Below are 23,634 nucleotides of genomic sequence, written 5' to 3'. Positions count from 1 at the left end.
CTTTTCTGCTGAATTCTTTGATTCTTGTCATACCTGCATGGTTCTGCGTGAGATCCTTTTATAGGTCTTAAAGCTTCTTGGATTTTTAGCATTCAGGATATTTTGGAAGTTGATAATAGACTGATTTTGTATCTCCATTCTGCCTCCAAGTAGCTGCTGCTTTGAAGGGAGGAATACAGGGTTATACAGGGTTGAGTAACTTCAGTGCTACAACTTTATCGCCTGTATTTTTGATTAGTTTGTAAATGCTAAACCATTACATTTTAGCGAGTTATAGAAATTTTTTCTGTTTTCTCTCCTAATTTTCAGGGAAATCATTTGCATCATTTGTGATTCTGTGATTTAAACTAAGGTAGGAATCCCTTCTGGATGGCACTGCCCAGTATGGGGGAGCAGCTCTGCTCTTCACCTCCCTCTTTGAAGAGCTGAGACTGTGGTGATTTCACTCTTCTGTTATTTGAATTTTCTCATGTAAACTCTCCATTGTGGAGAGCTCCTGCCAGCCTGGGACTGGAGAGTGGTGCTGCAGGAACTTGGGATGGATTGAGGGGACAGAGAGTGTTTGTATGGCTTGAAAGGTACAGAAATCCAAATGGAAGCAGGGATTTCTGGCAATCCTTTCATGTCACTGGGGGCAGATGAGGGGTCCAAGGGTTCTCCTCCTCTAGAAATCAGGAATAAAAGGATTTTATAAGCCACTGGTATAAAAGGACATTTAGAAGCTTTCTTTTACACAAGTACAAAGTGAATCATGGAATATCCTGAGCTGGAAAGGACCCAGCAGGATCATTCAGTCCAACCCCTGGCCCTGCACAGACACCCCAACAATCCCACCCTGTGCATCCCTGAGAGCTTTGTCCAAATGCTCCTGGAGCTCTGGCAGCCTTGGGAATGTCACCATTCCCTGGGGAGCTGTTCCAGTGCTCAAACACCCTCTGGGGAAGAACCTTTTCCTGATATCCAACCTAATCCTCCTGTGACACAGCTCCAGCTGTTCCCTGGGTCCTGTCCTTGGTCGTGACAGTAACACCAAGCAGCTCTTTGTTGTGTTTTGGTGGTTTGGTTTCTGACTGTGTGAAGCTCACAAGGCTTTCTGGTGTTTTATGGGGTGACTCATTTCTCCAGCTCTTTTCAAAAAATTACTGTGTGGTTTTGTTGGAGTGAGGGATCACTAAAATCTGAAAGTTGAATGCTGGGAGAGAAAACAGAAAAAAAAATTTCTATAACACTCTAAAATGTAATGGTTTAGCATTTACAAACTAATCAAAATTACAGGTGATAACTTCAGTGTACTACTGAAGTTACCCAACCCTGGCCCAGGGGAAACAGGACCACATTGGATGGAAGGGATGTCCTGAGGTCTTTAGTTCCTCATCCTGCAAAGACCTGATCACTCAGGGCTTTGACTGTCAGAAAACCAGGAGAGTATCTGCCTTTCCAAACCCTTCCTTGACCAGGTTTGTGGCAAATTTATTCTTCTTTCTTGTTCTGAGTTGGAATCTCCACTGCTCCAGCTTCTCTTTGTTGCCTCTTCTCTATTTAGTTTACACCTGCAGGAAGAGTTTGGTTTTATTTTCCTACAGCCTCCAGTTGGACAAAGCAACAAGAGACTTTGGAAAAGGGCCTGGAGGGACAGGACACAGGGAATGGCTTCCCAGTGTCAGAGGGCTGGGATAGATGGGATATTGGGAAGGAATTCCTGGCTGTGAGGGTGGTGAGGCTCTGGCAGAAGCTGTGGCTGTCCCTGGATCCCTGGGAGTGTCCAAGGCCATGTTGGATGTGGCTACATGAACTACACAGCTGGAACTATAAATTTTTTAAACTCAAAGGGTCATTCTTGTTGAAAGATATTTTCTATGTGTTTTAAGTCCTCAATATCTAATCTCTAATTCCATCTCTAAGTTCTATTTTCTTCCTCGGTTCCATGTTTGCTCCCTGAGCGATGCCTGCAAAGCAGGTGGCTGCACTAGTTTGTTTTACAAATGCAAAATACCTGAAATTGCTATTTGCTTTTGGAAGCTGAAGTTATGGAAATACCATAAAATAAACACAGAGCGGATGAAAAGAGGAAAATTTATAAGATATATAGGAATGTGTATTTTTTTTAAAACTGTCAGGATCTGCCATGAGCTTTCAGATGTTAAATACCATATTGTCTTCTTATTACTTTTCTTTTATTCTTTTACCTTGGCCATTAGAAGAACAAATGATGATGGAATTTAGAGGATGAGCAGCGAGGATCAGGAGATTGAAAGTAGTATTTGCAAGTCCTTAAAGATGAAGGCAGCAGAAAGGCAAATGACTTCCAAAAAGGGCCATTTCATGGGGTAATTTATCCAACGGTGGCTTTGCCATTTGTTGTATCATTCCACTCTTGTTGCTATGGGAACCAATTTTACTGTTGCAGTGATTGTTAATCAGGATTTGTAGTTATACCATTTTTACCACAAGGCCTTATATCCTTCCAGATTAAATCACAGCTCTCGTTGACAGTGGTGTTCATCAAACATTACCGCCAGAAATAAAACCTGGCCAACCTTCCTGGCATTTTCCTCTCCATTACCAGAATCAGGGAGCAGAAGCTTGAGTTAACTTTTACAGGAACTCCAGGATTTCTGCTTCCATTCCATCTGTCATGCTTGTACAATTCCAGGAAAAGAAAGGAAAAAAAAAATAAAAATCCCCAAATCAAGCCTAGCAGTCTGCCTAGCAGTATAATCATTTTATTTTTCATTTAAGTGGAACTAAACTGAGTATTCTGGTGATCCATTGTCTACATCTCCCTTCTTTGAACATCTCTTAAGGTAGAATTAAAGCTTAAGGTCATCTAAGAAATCTGAAAACAGAGAAATTTATTTTTATGGAGGATTCAACACTCCATGTTCAGGTGTCTAAAATATTCCCCTATCCTTTCAATCTTCCCTCTGTTTTTGCAACTGCAAAGACGTGTTGGCAGAAATAGGGGCAAACAGGTGTAGGTTGTATGATCCTTCTTCAGGTAAAGGAGGATCAAAGTATCAGAGTGTGACTTCCCTGGTCCTGGTCTGTTCTCTGTAGGGGGAATAGAAATAGGACGAATTCTTTCCATCTAAATTAACCTACTTGGTGACCTGGGTGAAAATGTTTCTCTGGACACTTGAGAGCTTAAAGCAACCAAGATACACATTTCTGCTTGATTCCCTTAATATATCCTACTATTACTATATCCTACTATCCTTTGCTGATAAAAATATAATCTAACTTCAGAAAAAAAGGAAAAACGTATGCTGTTGGTAAATTGTAAATTCATGAAACATTGCACTCAAAACTCACAGAAAAACGTATGAGAAGAGTTAAAGTCCCTGTTCCTCTCAGCGGGGGTTTTATGCTGAAGTGATGACCAATATTGGTCTGAGATGAATTTAATGGAATCGTTTAACAAAACGCTTCTCTCTGAGCCCAGACCTCTGATGGAAGAGCTCCTGTTCCTCACTCCCACAGGCAGCTCCTTTCACTCACACAACCCAAAACTGTCATCACCAAATTCGTGGTGGATTTTGAGCTGAAATTGGGAGGATCACGTCGTTTGAGCACAGCCTGGGCTGGGGGTTGTTTTCCTGCCTGCTCTGTTGCTTGAGTGGCGTTTTGGCAGAGTCTCTCAAGTTCTGCCCCAGAAGGATGTGAAATTGCAAGTGTTGTTCCCAGATTTATGTTCATCGTAGAGTTACAGAATGATTTGAGTTGGAAAAGACCTTAAAGCTCATCTTGTTCCACCTCCTGGATGGGCAGGGATACCTTCTGCTCTCCCAGGTTGCTCCAAGTCCAGTCTAACCTTTATCTGACAATATATTATCAGGTAGCATTTCATGTGATATTTGACAAAACCCCCCTCAGATTGATTTTTTTTTTCCCCCAATGAACCGAATTCTCAGCATCTCTCATTTCCAACCAGCCCCGTAGAGCCGGGCCCATCTATGTCACAGTTTTGTTTCCACTTCAGTCTATCCCAAGTACACTGAGGGATGCACAATCAAAACATTAGCAAGGTGTTAGTCACATTGTTTTGATCCCTCTCCTGATTTTCTTTCTCCTTTTCTTCTCCTTTTTCCCCCCGTTCTTTGCTGCCAATGCCCAGCCCCCACTATAATTCTGATTGGCTAAATTAATTCTGCAGCATCCTGCTGTGAATAATTATGTTCATCCAGTGTGGAGCTGGATGCCTTTCTCTTCCCCCCTTCCTTCTCCTCCTCCTGCCTAAATTATAATGTGACAATTGAAGCTCACAGCTGGCTCATCAGAGGTGGCCATTTTGGGAATTGGCACATCTGAATGTGCCTCTCCTTTAACTCTGGGCCTTGATTGCTTAAGACAAGACATATATAAACCCCCTGATTATTCCCATTTTGTGTGGTTTCACAAAGCTCCTGCTTCAAAACTGCAAAGCTGTTGTGTTGGTTGAGGGGGAGGGGAAATTACAGGAATTTTTCTCTTTCCCCTCCCCACAGTTCACTCCAACAATAAATAGCTGTCAGACTTATGTCAAGAATGAAATTATAGGAGCACACGAGGCCTTGATTACATTGTTTTGGATAGATTGCTATTAGCATACTGAAATGAAGTCTAATTTTTCAGTGCTTTAGCTCAGTCAAGAATCAAGTGGCACAGGAGGGGGAAGGGATGTCACCCACGGGAGCTCAGTGATGTAATTCTGTGCACTCCTGGAGTGGCATCGTTTTAGTTATGAGAAACACATAAATAAATATATAAATAAATAGGTTCTGCTGAAATGTTTGGTGAGTTGGGAGCTAAGGCAGAGCTGGAGTTGCTGAACAAACTGTTCACAGATTTTTTTGAGGTTGGGAAAGAGCTCTGAGACCATTGAGGGCAGCCTGTGACTGATCTTCACTTTGTTACCAGCCCAGAGCACTGAGTGCCATGGCCAGACATGAAAACCTCCAGGGATGGGGACTCCATCACCTCCCTGGGCAGCCCCCTCCAATGCCTGACCACCCTTTCCATGAAGAAATTCCTCCTGATGTCCAAACTAAACCTCCTCTGGTGCAGCTTGGGGCCCTTTCCTCTCCTCCTGTCCCTGTTCCCTGGGAGCAGAGCCTGACCCACCCTGGCTGGCCCCTCCTGTCAGGGAGTTGTGCAGAGCCACAAGGTCCCCCTTGAGCCTCCTTTTCTCCAGGCTGAGCCCCTTTCCCAGCTCCCTCACCTGTTCCTGGTGCTCCAGCCTCTTCCCCAGCTCTGTTCCCTTCCCTGGACACGCTCCAGCCCCTCTATGTCCTTCTAGAGGGTCCCAGGGTTGTCCCCAGGGCTGGAGGTGCCCCAGCAGTGCCCCACAGGTCCTGCTGCCACCCCAGAGCTGGGACAGCCCAGGTGCCTTTGGCCTCTTGTCCACTAAAGTGTCACCTGGTTCAGGTTTAGGTGTCATTCTTTGTGAACTTTTGACAGACATCTCCAAAGGAAATTGGTGTCTGTTTAATCCGTCGTCACGCAGCTTCTACTTCACTCGACATGTTTGTATTTTGAAGTTGAAAATAGATCAATTTCTGATGAGTTCTTCACATAATTCAAAGCACAGAACCTGTTTGGGCTCCTCTGATGATCCATCTGTATTATCATCTGTTTTGTAGGGCAAGTCCCTTTGTGGTTTTGTTGTTTACAGTTTTACACATTGTTCCCTCAGCTTGAACATCTTTCATTTTGCATTCTCTGTGCGTCCTAACCTTTAAATATTTTCCTAAGATGGGAGTTTTATTAGTCACAGGCACATTGCTGGAACTGTCTCTGTTTTGTGGGTGGAAAGAAACAAAAATTGTTTCCACTGATTCTTTAAACAATTGACCTGGAGTTTGCAGAGGGTCAAGATCCATTTGGGTTCAGTAGGACAACTGAGAGCAGCAAGAGGAGAGCACAAGCTGTGCATGGTGAGACATAAAAATTCTATTTACAGGAATGTGAGTTGGCCCTGTTCTTTCTGAGCGGCCAAAGTGTTTGGTGAGAAGCACAAGACATCCACATCAAGCATTTAGCAAGTATTTGTACCACAACAAATCATGAGTTTGCTGGATGACACATCCTGTGCAGAAAGTTCTTATTGGAGTGTTTTTATCTTGCTAATTTGAAAGGCTGAGCACTTGGACATGACTTTAATAGAACTGCATCAGGCACAGAGGAACAGGGCAATTACAGCTAATTCCATCTGAAACACCCCTAAATTGAAACCAAATTCTTTGCTTATTCTTTAAAAGGCAGCTGCTGTTTTGGAGGTCTCTTCTTACTCCAGAAAATGCTGTTTGTGTTGTTGGAAGGTTGGGAATCTCTTGATTCAGTGGCTCACAAAGCCTGTGGAGCTCATTGGCAAAGGCCGGGAATGCCAGGAGTTAGAGGAATTAAAAAAAAAAAAAATCAATGAAAAGGTGATAAACAGTAGCTACAAATTCCAGGAGATGCCTTTAGTGCAGCTGTGAATGAGAGATCTGTGAGGAATTTCCACAATGTCCTTGTGCTGTTGCACTGGGAAACATCTAAAGCACTATCAAAGAAAAGGGACCCAGGTGTGGTTTGGGCCAGATCCAGCAGGAATGTTCTCAGATTTATACGGAATACTGAGATGAGAACCTTGGTGGGAATCTCTTTCTGACCTGGAATGAACCAAACCCACCTGAGCCCTTGAGCCTTGCTCCGTGACTCCCAAAACCTCCTTGGCAGCCAGATGAAATGATACAACCTCATGGTCTCCCACTGGAAACATTTCCAACATTGAGGAATATTTATTTTGCAGTTTCTATGCTCTCTTGGCCTATGTTATGGCTGTGAGGCCCAAGCATTAAACTCAGCGCCTGAAAATTTACTGTGGTGGTTTAAGGAACATTTAAAATGTTCTTTGGTTGTAAGTCAGACTTGGGGAGCACTTCCAGACTGTCTGACATGGGAGACAAGAGAAAAATGGAAATAACTCAGCAGGGTTTGGTGTTCTGTTATGCCTCAGGCCTGCAAAGTGAATTTGGTGGTTCTGGATCAGGTATTTTACAGCAGTTTTAGAGATTTCTTCCTGGGATTTTGGTACAACCTCAAAAGCTCAGTTGTATTGCCACTGTATTTGTGTATTAAGATGTGAGGAGAGAAGGCTCAGGGATGACCTTATTGTGGCCTTCCAGTGGCCAAAGGGACTCCAGGAGAGCTGGAGAGGGACTTGGGATAAGGGATGGAGGAACAGGACACAGGGAATGGCTTCCCACTGCCAGAGGACAGGGATGGATGGGATTTTGGGAAGGAATTCCTGGCTGTGAGGGTGGTCAAGACCCTGGCAGAGGTTTCCCAGAGAAGCTGTGGCTGTCTCTGGATCACTGGAAGTGTCCAAGGCCAGGTTGGACCTGGATGGAGTAACCTGAGACAGGTGAAGGTGTCAGGTTGGAACAAGATGAGCTTTGAGGTCCCTTCCAACCCCAAACCATTCCATGACTCTGTGAGTTTATGAACTTTCTCACAATTAGGTGAGTAACACTTAGAAATAGTTGTATAAGAATGTCTTGAAATGGCATAGATCTCAAATAATTGAAGTTAATGTTAAGCCAGGTTTCAGTTCCACTGAAATCGGAGAAAAACAAACTTAATAAATGGAAGAGGGTAAATTCACAGAGGAAAACAATTTTCATTTGGGAATTGCAAAAAAGAACTCAGAGTAGCAGTAGAGAGATAGGTATTAAAGAAATATATTTTAAAAATATGCCTAAGTGTCATTTTTAGAGTCATAATCCAATGAAGAATCCTGAAAACCCTACATAACCTTTCAAAGCAAAACAGAATTTGTGATTAGAAGGCTGCCACTTTTCCAGTCTGTGCTGAGTGAACTTTTCATTTCACTGCAGTGAACGTGTGGTAAATATTTCCTCTGAGCACTGGAGTTACAAGTTTACAAGAAATTAATGACAGGAGTTGAGCTGTGAGACATTTCAAGGTTTTCACAAAAAAAAAAAAAAAAAGAGGGACAGAATGCAAACTCATCTTAGAATCCGGAGCACTTAATGAAAGCAGCAAATGAAGTGCTAACACAGCCAGAGGGAAAATTGTTACATCACTTGTTTCCTGAGAAATGGGAGTTTCAGCCACAATTAAGGCAGCCCTCCCACACTTGTGACAATGCTATTGATGAGCCAATCAATGATAACTAACTACAATCTCTAAATTACAGAGTTTAAACCACATTACATTTTATCAATGGAAACAAACCAATTAAAGTGCTCTAAATGAGTACAACTAATCAGGAATTTATTACATGCTAATTGTGACCAAAATTCCAATTAATGTGTGGATACATTACATCATATCCAAGAATGTAAGAAATGTGAAGTAATCATGTTTCCTCATGATGTTATGAAATGAACTCTGGAACCTACCATCAAGAAATAATTGTAATTTTCTGTCATTTGTCAGCTTGTTCTTGTTAGAGAGATGGACTTTATCTCTTTATAGATATCTCTATATTTCTGTATCTCTCTATGTCTATATCTATATATCTATATATTTGATATATATCTATATCTATCTATATATATATATATCTGTGTGTATATATATTTATATATGCCCAGAGAAGCTGTGGCTGACCCTGGATCTCTGGAAGTGTCCAAGGCCAGTTTGGACAGGGCTTGGAGCCACCTGGGATAGTGGAATGTGTCCCTGCCCGTGGAAGGGGGTTGGAATTAGGTGATGTTTTAAGTCTTTTCCAACCCAAACCATTCTGTGATTCATTAAAAAAAAAAAAAAAAAAAAAAAAATATATATATATATGGGGTTTATATATATATATATATATATATAAAGTGTGTATATATATGTATATGTACCTATATATATATCTATATCTATGTGTGCATATATATATATATATATATATATATATATATATATGTAATACCTGGCTTAGTATGTCCCAATCCTAGGGTGGCCTCAAGGTGATACTACCAAATCTGCCTCTTTAAATTTTTTATATACAATGTTGTTTCTACAATCTAATTTTGAAGATATGATTGAATATTTTAATATTCTTTAGAGAAACAGAAGTGCTGGAGAGGATTAGGCAAACAGCTGACAACAGGATAAATGTGTTTGTGTAGGACCCGCTCTCTGAGCAAAGTAAGATTTGTGTCCTGAATTATTATTTGAGGAGAGCCAACAAATCGTAATTTCCTCTTTGGAAAATGATTGGATAATAATAAGAATTTGTATCAGTGTCCCTCTTATTTTTACCTGTAAGCTGTTGTGAATGTCTTTAAGAAGACAAAAGGGAGTTAAGTGTGGAGCTCTCAAGGATTAATGGAAATTGGACACTTTACAAACCTCTTTCTGAAGTGATTAGTGTAAAAATGAGCACCAGCAGCATAATATCAACTTGATCCCTACAGGAGTAGGTGGGAAATAGGTAGGGGAAGAATTGCCAAAAATCTGAACAGCTGCTGAGATAAAACTGCACCGTAGGGGTTGGACTCAGCTCAGGGTTAAACACACCTGAATTTAGGGGTGTTTAAATGCAGCTTTTTTCCCAAACTCCCATTGTAGTCGCTGTTGGTGGCTCTTGGCCCTGCAGTGACATGTGGGGGATGTCCCTGTCCTGTTCCTGGGCAAGGAATTGGATCTGTGGATCTGGAAATGGATCTGTGCAACCAACCAACTCTTCTGTCTCATTAACAAATCTGATTTGACGAAGTTATGGGTGGGACTTGGAGCAATCTGGTCCAGTGGAAGGTGTCCCTGCCCATGGCAAGAGGTGGAAGTGGATGAGCTTCAAGGTCTTTTCCAACCCAAAACTTTCTAGGACTCTAAGACATCATCCAGAATTTTCCTATTGAATGAAGGAAACTGGATAAAACAAGTAATTTGTTTTAAACCAAACCATATCTATTTGGGACACTTCTAGGAAAACGTAAAGCAGGAAGAAGCTGAACTTTACCCAAGAGTTTTGGGACAGGGATGGTCTCAGCAGATGTGAGAAATCCAGTTTGCTGCTGCCTAACAGGATTTTATATTATTTTCCTCTGCTTTCTATGGGATTCCCTTGATCACCAAGCAGTGAGGAAAACACATTTTTTTAGGTGATGCCTTTGACCTTTAATTGTTCAACTAGATGATCTTGGAGGTGTTTTCCAATTTAAATTATTCCATGACCTTTTTTCACTTAATAAATGATAAATGACCATTCACTGTCACAGGGAAGGGAACCCAAACATCCCATTTCCAGAGGAGACTCCAGATGTCCTAAACTGGGGCTTTGAGTTGTTCTTAATCCACTGTAACTACAGTTTGATGGTAGAAGAGATTATCACTGGATGATCTAAAATACAATTTTTTTCAAATGCAATTTGCAGATTAATTTTAGGAACCTTGAAGCAAGTAGGAATAAAAGGGATTGAGGTGTTAAAACTATACAGAGTGATGAAATGACAGCTGAAGTGCAAATAAAGTGTGTGAGGTGTACAGAAAATACATAAAGAGCTCGAAATTGTCTTACAAAATGAGAGTGGGATTTTGCAGGTTTGGAATTCATGGTTGCAGGAGCTGAGGAAATTCAGAGAATAAGCAATGTGATCCTATTAAAAATGTCAAACACCTGGAATAAGGTCATTATTCTGCCCTGCTTGCCTGGTTTGAGTGCTGCGTTCTATTTTGGGACACTCCTTTAAAAATAGCACAAACAAACTGGGTTGGCTCTGTATGTAATCAACCAGTACACTGAATTTTGCAGAATAAAATTTCAGTAGAGATTTCAATAGGACTCAAAGTGTTTCCCCTCAATAAATAAGCTGAGGGAAGCTGAGGGACCACAATCAGCAAAGAAGAGAATTTTTCCACTTGGGGTGGAACAGGATGATCTTTAAGGTCCCTTCCCACCTAAACCATTCCATTATTCCATGATTTTGCTTCCCCTTCAGAAAGACATTTTTAGAGAAAGTTTATTAACAGAGTAATTTTGAATCAGAACAGTTTCTGTAGCAGGATCACATTACAGGACTTTTGCACCTTTTGCAGTTTTTCAAGGGAAAAAGAGCAGCTCTTGGGCCCTTTGGGGAGGACAGTGGTGACTTTGGACAGCCAAGCCAGCAATCAGTGCCCTTCACCAATAAATACTGGAGCATGAAACTTGAGGTAATGATTTTTTCTGGTGTGTGAAGTTCCAGGAAAGTGTAATATATTAAAACAAAAAAAAAAGAGTAGTGAAGGGAGAGAGTAAATAAACCAGGGGATATCGAAATGGCAGAAAAAGAGATTGAAGACAGCAGTGAGGGTATCTCTGCAAAACAAAGATTAGGTTGTCCCTTCCAGCTAAGTGATAAAGTTAAATGTGCATTTACAAGGTTATGCAGAATCCAAGGAGAAAAGGCAGGGGTTTCTTCCTTGTTTATGGAAATACAACTCTAAAGTCTCCTGTGTGAGGGAGAGGCTTTGAAGGAATTCACCTTTTTCCTTTAGCATCACTCATGGGTCACACAGCCACTGTCAGGTAAAACCTTTGGTTTCCACCCTGGAGCCTGAAAAACCTGTTGGAATACTTGGAAACTTTGCTCAAATCCTGAGAACTTTGGGAAAACCACTGAAATATTGAAATAAATGTTCTTCCTTTTCCACCCAAGAGGAAATTGGAGTAGCTCTTGTTACACAAATGCCTTTTTATTCCTTATAAATAGAGTTACATTGTCTCAGGTTGTGGAAAGAGATTATCCAGGGAGGTTATGCAGGAAATTCCCATTTCTTGGAGTGAGCAGCAAACAAATCATCCATGTTGGGAATGTCAGAATTCTTTCTGTGCTAACTAGAAGGTGTCTGAGATCCATGGCAAATAATCATAACTGTGCTTTAAATTTCTGTCCACGAGAGCAGCAGTGTTTCCAATGGTAACAGAACCCAATGGAAAATAAAACATCCAATTTAAGGATCTGAGTCAGACAGAGATTTCTGCTCTGCACAATTTAACACTCCCATAAACAGTGGTGTCTATTTTGTACCTCAGCAGAGGTCTCTAAATGAATGCACAAAATAGCCCAGATTGTTTGAGGACACACCCTGGTGGATTTATTTGTCAGGATACTTTTGATCAGCTGGTGGTTTTCATGTATTGATGATCATATTGATTGAACTCCATGGCATGAGAGACCTTTTCCAGGGGTTCTGTGGTTTTAGGATTCCATATACAAATAATCCCATTTGGAGAAGACTGCAAAATTTTTATACAGAAAGCAGCATCCTTTCATTTGAGTCCTTTATCCTTTGAGTTTTTTAGATTTACTCATTTTTGAGCAGAGGTGCCATTCTGTGTAAAATGATAACAAAAGATGGGAGTGCATAACTAGGAATGAGATCTCTGAAAAGTGACAGGTGATCCATTACATTTTTTTATGGAACTACAAACAGAATTTTGAAAAAAGGAAATATAGGACTGTAGGCAGAACTGGAAGTATCATTGGATAAACAGAGTTCATCTGGGAAAGGAAAAGGGAACTGAAATTATTGGGAACAATAAGAAAGTGCAAGGGTTGAAGGCCAGGTTGGACAGAGGAACCTGGGGCAGTGGAAGGTGTCCCTGCCCATGGCAGGGGGTTGGAATTAGAAAAGCTTTAAGATCCCTTCTAATCCAAACCATTCCATGATTTTATGATTTTTCCAAAATTGTGAACGTCTAATACCACCCTCAGGACCAAATCCTAAATAATTCTTGAAGTAAATAGAAATCAGTCAGCTCATGTACGTATCTGGTGTTACAGGAAAATATTTTTGACTTGATTTGCTTTTCATCTTGAGAAAAGAAAGTAAAATTCTAAACAATAGGTTCTTCTCTTGGTGCTGCAGGAGCATTTCCAGAAAGGCAGCACTGCTCTGATAGAGGGTGACCACTACAGAGTCTTTCATGTTGCGTGCAAGTCATGCAGTAAATCCCGAAGTTTGGACATCACAGATTCCCAGTAGGATTTAGACAGATGGACAACTCTGGTTTTATTTGGTTTCAAGTCAAGGTTTCTGACTGTGGATTCTGCAAAGGCACAGAGGTTACCATATCAATGTGATCTTTCCCAAGATCAGAGAAAGGTCTTAAAAGAACCAGAAACGTGAACAGGCCACATACACAATCCCTGCCTGAGAAGATCCCAAACTTCCAAGGTCTTTTTTGCCTGGTATGAACAATGCATTCAGGTTCTTAATGGAGCATTGCAGCTTGTTTCTTAGAAAATAATGTTAAAGCAGGGGTCAAGCCATCACATTAATTACCTGGAGGTCATTTGGAGAAAATTACTATCAAATGTGTTGAAAAGGGTTTTATATTCTCCCCGAAATTATGATCAGCTGTTTCTATGGAAACTGCAACAGGAGTTCATAAAAGCTCTTTAATGGAGGTTTTCAAAAGCTTGAACGTCCTGAAGTCTCCCAACATTCACAGAAAAAAGCACACGGGGAGAGTTTCAGCCCTGCTGCTGCAACTCTGATTTCAGCCAGAGCTCCACCAGGCATGGCTCGAGTTCCCCAGCAATTATGGTTTTATAGGATACAGGGATAAATAGGATAAGATAATATTTGAATTGTAATCCTCCCATCGTTCTCCTCCGTCGGACACCGTCAAGCCGAGGAAACGGAGCAGATCTTGGAGGAATAGAGCTATTTAAAAACCAGCATTATTTCAATCTGTAGAACATCCTGGCCTAGGATTTGATTCTCCCATTTCCATATTCCATTAACTGAGCTGTGCTGGGGCGCTCAGGCTGGAGCGAGGCTGAACATTCTGTTTTACACACGCTTAACTTCGAGCGTGTGAATGGCGATATCGACTTCAATGCAGCAAGATAAGAAAATGCTTAAGTGCTTTGCTGGCTTGGAGCCAGATTGCTCAGCTCCCAGCAAGAGAGAGAGAGAGGGCCCAAATCAGTGATTAATAACAATGAAAGCAAGAATTTGCATTTTTTTTAGATAGTTTATTGATAACTTTCCTGAGATGAACATTCCTTTTATCTCCCATGCGCACACACAGCCTGTTTCTTCACTGTAAAACATGTTCAAGAGGCGTTCACTCTCCTTTAGTTGAGGACTAATCAACATGAATCTTGCAAAAAGAGGGATAATGGGATGTTTTAGTTCAAAAGTACAGCTGTGGTTTATTAGAGTGATTTGGGGAAGATTTGAACTATCACTGCTTTGCTGACAAACCTGTCAGCTAAATCTTCAAAGCTCAATAAAAGTCCAGAAAAAAAAAAGAATGTTGGTGGAATTGTGGTGAAGAAGAGACCATTACATAATTTAATAGAAGTGATGGAAACACCCCGATAGATATTACAGATATATAGAGATTAGTTCTGTATGATTTTTCTGCTCAGACTTTTTAACAACTCCCATTTGTTGAGGATAATGAAATCCTGTATGGAATTGAACTGCAGACTGTTTGCAGATTATGGAATCCTTTATGTTTGTCTGGGTTTGTATTTGCTAATGAACACGTAAGGGATGAAAGTAATAATCAAAATTTGTTCATCAGCATAAAAAGCGGATTTCCATCCTTCGCTAAATGGATATGGGATGAAAGCGGGGAGAAAATGGAGAGGCAGAAAACTGGGAGACATCACACGATGTGTGTATTAAAAAGTGTGAGTAAACCTGCTGTATTTTAGAGAATTCCCTGCAATTGCACTAAAGTTGTCTCTTTTTTGGCCACCAAGAGGGGCACAAGAGACTCTAGAACTGGTCAGCCTTTACTGATGGTTGATGGTGTTTGAGGTCTGGGATCTTTGAGATCCCAAATGGGAAAGGTCAAAAACCAGTAGAGATTCCATCATGTTCTTACTTTTAGACTAAAGTAGGATTAAGTTGAAGTCCATAATTAAACCCCACTATCCTCTAGGAGAATCAACCATTTTAGTCATCCACTAAAACTTCATTCCCTCTCCATCTCACTAATTAAAATAAAACCATAGCAAAAGCCCTCCCAGTAAATATAAACACACTCAAGTATTTTGTTTTGTTGTGGAGACCCTGATTCTGTCACTTTTTCCTGTTGAGGGTCCAAGACCAAAATAGATACTGAGACCAACAGAATTCCAATTTCATGGAATCCTGGAATGGTTTGGGTTGGGAGAGACCTCAGAGATCATCCACTTCCAACCTTCTCTATAGCACAGGTTCAGTTCAAGTAACCTTTGTTGGGTCTTTGTCTCAGCCCCACTCAGGTGAAATGAATCATCTCTCTCATCTCCATCCCAGCCCAGGTTTTTTTTCAGGGTTAAATTGCTGTGCTATCCCTAAAACACTTCAAAGGATGCCTATTCCTCAAAGCCCTCCTTTGTTTGTCATCCAAATAAGGAATTCTTAAAATTCTCTAACCTGTTCTCTGTGTTTTATTTGAGATTCCATTAGTAACAAAATAATTAACCTGACAAATTATTTTCATGGAAGGAGTGAAAGTACTTTCAATAATTATCAATGTGGCATTAACAAAAATAGGTTTTTTTTCTATTCAAGGAAGCAATTAAATGTCAGCAGAGAACCTGTGCTGTTATTTTTTTATACTTGTCTGATTTCTAGGAACTGTTCGTTTGCTCTGTAAGTAGAAGGAAACCCAATGTAGTTTAAATCTCAGTAACCTGCTTCAAAATTTCCAACACCCCTGTAAAGCCATTCCTTGGAGCTGTGCCGAGGATATTTATTTAATTAAATATCATCTGCTTCCTCATTAATATGTGGCTCTTCTTGGCTGTTTTGTTGTTTCCTTTGTGCAGAAATCAGCCAATAAATTTGCATCAGCCCTGATGTATTTTCCTCATTAGATGCTTGGGCTGATGAGTCCCCAGGCAGGCCTTAATTTGATTTACAGTGCACAAAGAATTGAACCTTTTTACAAATTAAAACCAAAATGAAACAAACCATAAGACAACAACCTTCACCAAAGCTCTGGTAAAGTGCTACTGTTTGTTCTTTTCCTTTGGAATAATAATGGACAGAAACTCCAATGATGTCATAGCAAATTATTACCATAAAATTAATTAGAATCATAGAATTGGCTTAATTCTAAAGATATGTATTTGTACTTAATTAATAGTCCTTATTAAGGCAGGAATTTTCATCAGCTTAAACCTGAAGCTTGTTTTTTATTTTCTGTTATAAATTATATTTGCTTAAAGTCTTCCAAGTCAGGTTGTTGAGATGGGAAATTCTGGGATTTAATGTGGGATACTGACACATGTGAGGGAATAAATGCAAATTACGTGTGTCAGTGGTAATTAATAACAAAATCCAGAGCATCTTCTCCAGGCTGGACACCCCCAGCTCTCCCAGCCTGTCTCCAGAGCAGAGGATTTTGACAGTTTTTAGATTGATTGAAGAGAGCAATGAGCTTTGAGGCTTCTGCTTTGAATTCCAGATTGTGAAATCCAAATGAATACTTAACACTGAGCAAGGCAAGGTTTACAGCCAAGTTCCTGCTTTAAAATAGGGGGAAGGGGAAATTTGAACTCTCAAATTAAATTTTTGTAAAGATTTTTTATTTTGAATATGGGTAAATATACCTTTATTTTCTTAAAATATGTCCTGAGAAGAAGCTGAAATAAAGTTATGTAGAATTTATAAAAATTGAATAGACAGAGACGTTGAAATGGGAAAGTTTTCTATAAAAATTGGATAGAGACATTGCAACACAAAAATTTTCTTTGAGCAATGGAAGTTTTATAACGGATGTGAAATGAATCCACTGTGAGCAATGGTCAAGCTCAATTATCAGTGTATGGACACTGCAGCTACCACTGAGCTCCTGATGGAAAATCCCTGCGTTTTGTTTCCATGTTTTCCTCACAATGACTGATTGTGGTTTCTGGGAGTGATTTCTAATATTTTGCTGCTTGAAATTGAAATTTGGTCAGCAAATTTTGATCTTTTGCAAAATGTTCCTCCTGTTTTGCCCATTTTCCTTGGTGGATGCTATTCCTAAGACCTTCCTGTGTGATTAATTTACAGGGCTGTTAAATCCCAGTTCCTGAGCACATTCCTGCACAGCATTAAGGAGAAATAGAGCAGATTCCAGGGTTTTCATCCTGCTGGAACCCCAGCCCAGCTTTCCACAGGAATATTTTGGGATCAGCCCTAGCGCAGGATGCCCAAATCCAGAGCAGCACTGATGAGAGTGACTGTGACCCCCCCCAGGAGCCCCTTTGTTCTTCTTGTCCTTCACTCAGGGAGAGCTCAGGCATTAATGTGTCACACACTATAAAATAATGCAGAGTGGTACCTGTGGTGAGCCTGTTTCCCCATCACTAATTACTGTCTGGAGATTTGTAATGATATAAATGGGCTTTGGCTGGAGTTTGTTTTGTACATCAATTATCTGGAGCCAGGCTGGGACAACTGGGGGTGCTCAGCCTGGAGAAGAGAAGGATCCAGGGAGAGCTCAGAGCCTCTTCGGAACAAGGGATGGAGGGACAGGACAAGGGGGACAAGTTTCAAACTGGAAAAGGGGAGCTTTGAGTGGGATATTGGGAAGGAATTTTTCCCTGTGAGGGTGGTGAGGCCCTGGCACAGGTTTGCCAGAGGAGCTGTGGCTGCTCATGGATCCCTGGAAGTATCCAAGGCCAGGTTGGATGGGGCTTGGAACAACCTGGGCTGGTGGAAGGTGTCCCTGCCCATGGCAGGAGTTGGGACAGGATGAGCCTTAAGGTCCCTTCCCACCCAATCCATTCCATGATTATGATTTTACGAGTCCTATAACAGATTTCAGTTGGACTGGAGCAATGATTTGGTTCAGTTTCACAGGGTCAGGCCTTGGGTTTGGAGCTCATTGATTTCCATTTCTGAGCTGGGCTTCTCTTGCAAGCCTTGCCCTCTGCTTTTCACCAACTACAAATGTTTAACTGCAGTGATTTGCCTCTCCCAGTTCAGGGACAGCTTGTGAGACACTTGAGGGCAGAATCCAAACCTTACAAGTCTGACTTCAGCATCTTTAGAGTCCCCACACTTTACGTCCTCCGTTGTAGCAACTGTGACTTCTTTACTTAAGTCACTTCATTTCCCTGTATTAAATTTGTTTCCTTGTCAAGATCCAGCACTAATTCAAATTATATCTCTTTCCGTTGCTGATTAAGTCGTTAACATTTAGTACTGATTTGAACATCAAACCCACTAATCAAGCACAAATATTAATGGCTCTGGTTTGGAGCTTTTGCCCTGACCCGGGCTGTGGTGGATCTGTTAAGGATCATGAAGGCTCAGGGCATAAAATTCCTGCTACAGCATTTTTTCCTGGAGAATGTGAAGAGAGGCTGGAGGGATTTCTTCACCTGCCTCCTTTTGTTTCCCTGGTTGCTGATAATAGGATTTATTTATGATACTTGGAGCCCTGTGCATTCCCAGTACATTCATTTACTCCATGATGTGTCCATCCTGTTCCCTCCTTGCTCATCAGTCCTAACTCTCTACCTGTGGACTTTTCCTTGGCAGGGATGATGGATTCTGTTTGATGGCTGCGAAAAATATTCTACTGGGTTTAACAGAGGAAAAGCTCTGCTAATAAATGAATGTAATGCAATGGTCTGCTAATTAATCAGTCTGCATGACCCCATGTTCATTTTTATCTATCAGATTTATGAATCTTTCCTTTCTAAACAGGATATAGTAATTTTTAAACTAAAAGAGGGGAAATTTTAGTTGGATATTGGGAAGGAATTGTTTCCTGTGAGGGTGGTGAGGCCCTGGAATAGAATCCCCAGAGAAGTTGTGGCTGCCCATGGATCCTTGGAAGTGTCCAAAGCCAGACTGGACTTTGGGGCTTGGAGTAACCTGGGATAGTGGGAGGTGTCCCTGCCCATGGCAGAGGCTGGAACTGGATGATCTTTAAGGTCCCTTCCAATCCAAACCATTCCATGATTCTGTGATTCTTGAGCTTGAATACAATTAAATTGGTGTTTTTAATAGTCTTTTTGTGCCACTTCTCTGCAATAAACCTTCCCTCTTTCTAGTGGCTTTTTCTTCTTTTCCTGGGAATGTAGAATTCCACATGTGTTCCATGAACTGTAATAACCACAACATCACTGTTAATCTCTCACTCTTGTTCATTTTCGTGCAGGTATCTCAGAGATTTCAGACCTCTAAAATAACATCAGCTGTATTTAATATATGAATAATTGGAATAATTTAATTTGAACATTTCCAGTGTACAGGGTAACTCAGTAACTTCCTTGCTTTTTATATTTTTCTTTTTTTTTACTACATTAAATATACATTTATAAATACAGGTACCAGCAGTGTGAGCCTCTTGCTTCCTTTGAATTACTCCCCCAGCAGGGTGGGATTTTTTGCTGACACTTATTTTGGGCCAGAGCCGCTGAGCAGCTCTCCCAAATTCTGAATTAACACCGGAGAACAATGCAGCAAATAACTGAACTCCCTGTTTCTGGCCACTTCCATCTGTCTTTCCCAAGGTTTTTGTGCCTGTTCCTGGTCTCTTGGAGAGGAGGAGGATGAGTAAGAGTTTTCCAGTTCTCCCTTTTTCTCCTCCATGAGGAGAGCTTGTTCAGCAGTCACTGAATGTGCTCGAGGTGATAAGCAAACAATCAATTGAGTTTTTTTTAAAGAAAACCCTAAACAGAAGCAAATTCAAAACACTTGGAGGCTTCTGAGAATGCCTAGAATTGCTGTTGAGCCTCTCTTTTGGCTGAAAGCTGAAGTGATGGTCCTAAAAAACTCCTTACAACCCTTGCATGCCTGGGGTGGTGGTGGTGAGGCAGGATTAATGAAAAGGAGGGAAGAGAGATTAAAGGAAGAGGAATTTTGGAGAACAGTTCCCAAACTAAATATTGCTTGTCGTGTTCTATAACTTATCAACAAGCTGACAGCCTATTTCAGATTTGGAAATCTCCCAGAATTTGAGAATAAATCAAGTCCCCTTCTTCCAGTTCAAGAAGTGCTTTGCCCCTTATCTTGCTCTGCTGTTTGTGGAAGGGTGTGAGGGGAAAGTGGCCTAATCAAGCTCTAAATTAAATGGTTTGGCATTTTTCCAGTCCTTACTTTTTTCCTGGTACCATGAACTGTGTCAAGTCTTTTTTTTCCTCTTGGTTGGCTGTAATCAAAGTGTCATTTTGTCATTATTGATCCTTATTAGTGCCTGGAAGTGCTGTGGTTGAAAGTGCTGCTTCCTTAGCCCAAATTTACAGTCAATAAATAAAATTTTCCTCATCCTCACTTCTTAATGAGAATCTTTTCTTACACTTCCCTTATCTTTTCATGATTTTCTTTTAGTGAAATTCATATAAAACATCTGGACTGCATGAAGAGGGAGGAGGGAGGAAGATGGGACTCCTGTAACCTCTCTCCAGGCTCATATTTTTTATTTTGTTTTTTTTTCACTCCCCAGTAAGTTGTTGTTGAATTGTGACATCTCAGAATCTTTCAGTCCCACTGACAGCCCCCCCTTTTTTTAGGAATTTGGGATAACTTTTCACTTCTGCCTTTTCAATGCTCCCTTCTCTCTTTGCTGTCACTCCCTGCAGTGGCGAAATCAATGATCTATTTGTGTCCTGGTGATTTATTTTTGTGCCTTCACATCTCCCCTTTCAGAGTTCATTTACTACCAGTGAGCTCCAGTCCAGAACCTTCCATTAGAGACTCTGGAATGGTTTTTCCAGAGAAGCTGTGGCTGCCCCTGGATCCCTGGAAGTGTCCAAGGCCAGGCTGGATGGACCTTGGAACAACCTGGGATAGTGGGAGGTGTCCCTGCTCATGGCAGGGGGTGGAACTGGATGATCCTTAAGGTCCCTTCCAACCCAAACCATTCTGGGATTCTGTGACTGGATAAATGTCAGAGTTTAAATTTACAGATCTTCTTTTCCTACTGTTCAGTTGATATGAATTTATTTTTTGAGGAAACAACCAAAGCAGTTCCCTTGTCTTTGTGCAAACATTCTCTCTGTGTAATTGCACCAAGTTTCATTCCCAGTCTTTGACACCTAAGATAATATTTTAGTGATTTGCTGGAGTTCCAAAAAGTGAAATAAGAAAGACTTTATCCGCCACTTTCCCCATGAAGTACAACCAGGAAAGCAATTTAATTGCATTTTGATTCTCAGTTCACTGTCCAAGAATTTTATATAATTGTTTATTAGAGGTTATTGTAATCTCTACTACAATAATTAAAAGATGAAAAGCAATAAAAGGAAATAATCCTGTTGCACAACAACGGGGCTGCCTGACTGTGTGTTTTCTTTTGCAGTTATTAACCAACAGAGATATTTTTCTCGTGAAAATCATGTTTCAAGAATTGTATTACCAGCTAAACAATTTCAAAAGCTGCATTTAATAATATTGTAAAATAAAACTGTTTCCTATGGCTGACTGAATAATGCAGCTTCCTCGAATAGTACAACCCTTCGCTAATTAACTGGGTGCTTTCATATCAGTAGCTGATTATTGCTTCTGGAAACAATCATTTAGCCACTGAGAGAGGAACAACACATCTTAATAAAGACATTTTTCCTTACAGATCAGCTCATTAAAAATTTTCTAGTGCGTGTCATCTGCAAGGCTGTAAAGTGGCTGTGACTGATCCTGTAAAATTCTGTGGGTTTCTGGCTGTAAAATGGGGATGTAACAGAGGTGGCCAAATGGTCAAAGGATTGTTTTGATGAAAGGAATCTGTTATAAATATTGATATGAAAAAATACCCCGTCGTTAATTGCTGTTGTGAACTTGAGATTGAGTTGGAACGTTCCAGAAAAATACAATTACAGTGAAAGCATTTTTGCTCTAACTCTGATTTTGATTCGATGGGACAGAGTTCAATAAAATGAATGTTGAGCATTTGTTTTACTTAAACTAACGAGCCATCCTGAGTAGAGAAATCAAATGTAAAATTATCTGTATGATGACAAACAGCCTTCACACAAACCAGGCCATTTTTTTTCCCTGCATTTGGGAACTCTACATATCTATTTCAACATTTGGGTGTCCCTTTAATTGTGGGCATTTATCTAGAAGTGTCTTTTGTGCTGTTTCCCTGGTCAGCAGAAACCATCTCAACCCTCTGTAAAGGTTTTCTTGACGGTTATGTAATTTTTAATTCATTTGTATAAACACCAGTGAGGAACAAATCCATGAGTCACAAGCCCTGGGCAGGGCTGTGTCAGGCAATCTTTAATTTAAGAGCTGGGATTGAAAACTCGGTGTGAAGTTCATTACCAGGCAGTTTTATTTGGGCACTTGATGTTACCTATAAATCTGCTTGTCCTGACAGAGGTGGCCCCTCAATCATCCGCTAAAATTTCTCTTTTCATAGAGACAAATCATCTGGTAGGAACACGACTGATTCAGGCTGGAGGGACCTCAGGAGGTCTCGGGTCAAAGCAGGGTCAGACAATCTCTCTGTACAAAATGTTTCATCCTCACAGTCCTCCCTACATCCACTTGGAGCCTTCCCTCTTGATTTGTGGCAAGAGGAAACAGCTTCCAGCTACATCAGGGGAGGTTTAGGTTGGATATTGGGAACAGTTTCTTCATGGAAAAGGTTCAGCTGCCTGGGGCAGTGGTGGAGTCCCCATCCCTGTGGGGATTTCAGAATTGTGTGATTATGGCTCTTGGGGACATGGATTTAAACCCAAGTGTATCCATTTGGGATATAAAGCAAGAAAAAGCTGAATTTTATCCAACAGTTTTGGGACATGGATGGTCTCAGTGGAGAAATCCTGCTCCTTCCTTCATCTAACAGGATTTTAAGTGATCATCCTCTGCTTTCATAGAAACAAATCATCTGGTAGGAGCACGACTGATTCAGGCTGGAGGGACCTCAGGAGGTCTCAGGGCAAAGCAGGGTCAGACAATCTCTCTGTACAAAATGTTTCATCCTCACAGTCCTCCCTACATCCACTTGGAGCCTTCCCTCTCAATTTGTGGCAAGAGGAAACAGCTTCCAGCTACATCAGGGGAGGTTTAGGTTGGATATTGGGAACAGTTTCTTCATGGAAAAGGTTCAGCTGCCTGGGGCAGTGGTGGAGTCCCCATCCCTGTGGGGATTTCAGAATTGTGTGATTATGGCTCTTGGGGACATGGATTTAAACCCAAGTGTATCCATTTGGGATATAAAGCAAGAAAAAGCTGAATTTTATCCAACAGTTTTGGGACATGGATGGTTTCAGTGGAGAAATCCTGCTCCTTCCTTCATCTAACAGGATTTTAAGTGATCATCCTCTGCTTTCATAGAAACAAATCATCTGGTAGGAGCACGACTGATTCAGGCTGGAGGGACCTCAGGAGGTCTCAGGGCAAAGCAGGGTCAGACAATCCCTCTGTACAAAATGTTTAATCCTCACAGTCCTCCCTACATCCACTTGGAGCCTTCCCTCTTGATTTGTGGCAAGAGGAAACAGCTTCCAGCTACATCAGGGGAGGTTTAGGTTGGATATTGGGAACAATTTCTTCATGGAAAAGGTTCAGCTGCCTGGGGCAGTGGTGGAGTCCCCATCCCTGTGGGGATTTTAGAGTTGTGTGATTATGGCTCTTGGGGACATGGATTTAAACCCAAGTGTATCCATTTGGGATATAAAGCAAGAAAAAGCTGAATTTTATCCAACAGTTTTGGGACATGGATGGTTTCAGTGGAGAAATCCTGCTCCTTCCTTCATCTAACAGGATTTTAAGTGA

General features: G+C 41.0%; 1 protein-coding gene across 1 annotated transcript in view; it reads left to right on the top strand.

Annotated features, from left to right (window-relative positions):
- Nucleotides 1-23,634, top strand: part of MSRA (methionine sulfoxide reductase A) — a 230,338-nt gene that overhangs the window by 43,435 nt on the left and 163,269 nt on the right. The window lies entirely within an intron of this gene.

This window comes from Zosterops lateralis (assembly GCF_965231275.1).
Source record: "Zosterops lateralis genome assembly, chromosome: 3".
Classification (NCBI taxonomy): domain Eukaryota; kingdom Metazoa; phylum Chordata; class Aves; order Passeriformes; family Zosteropidae; genus Zosterops; species Zosterops lateralis.
Note: the sequence above shows the minus strand (reverse complement) of the source record. Positions and strands in the feature narration are given on the sequence as shown.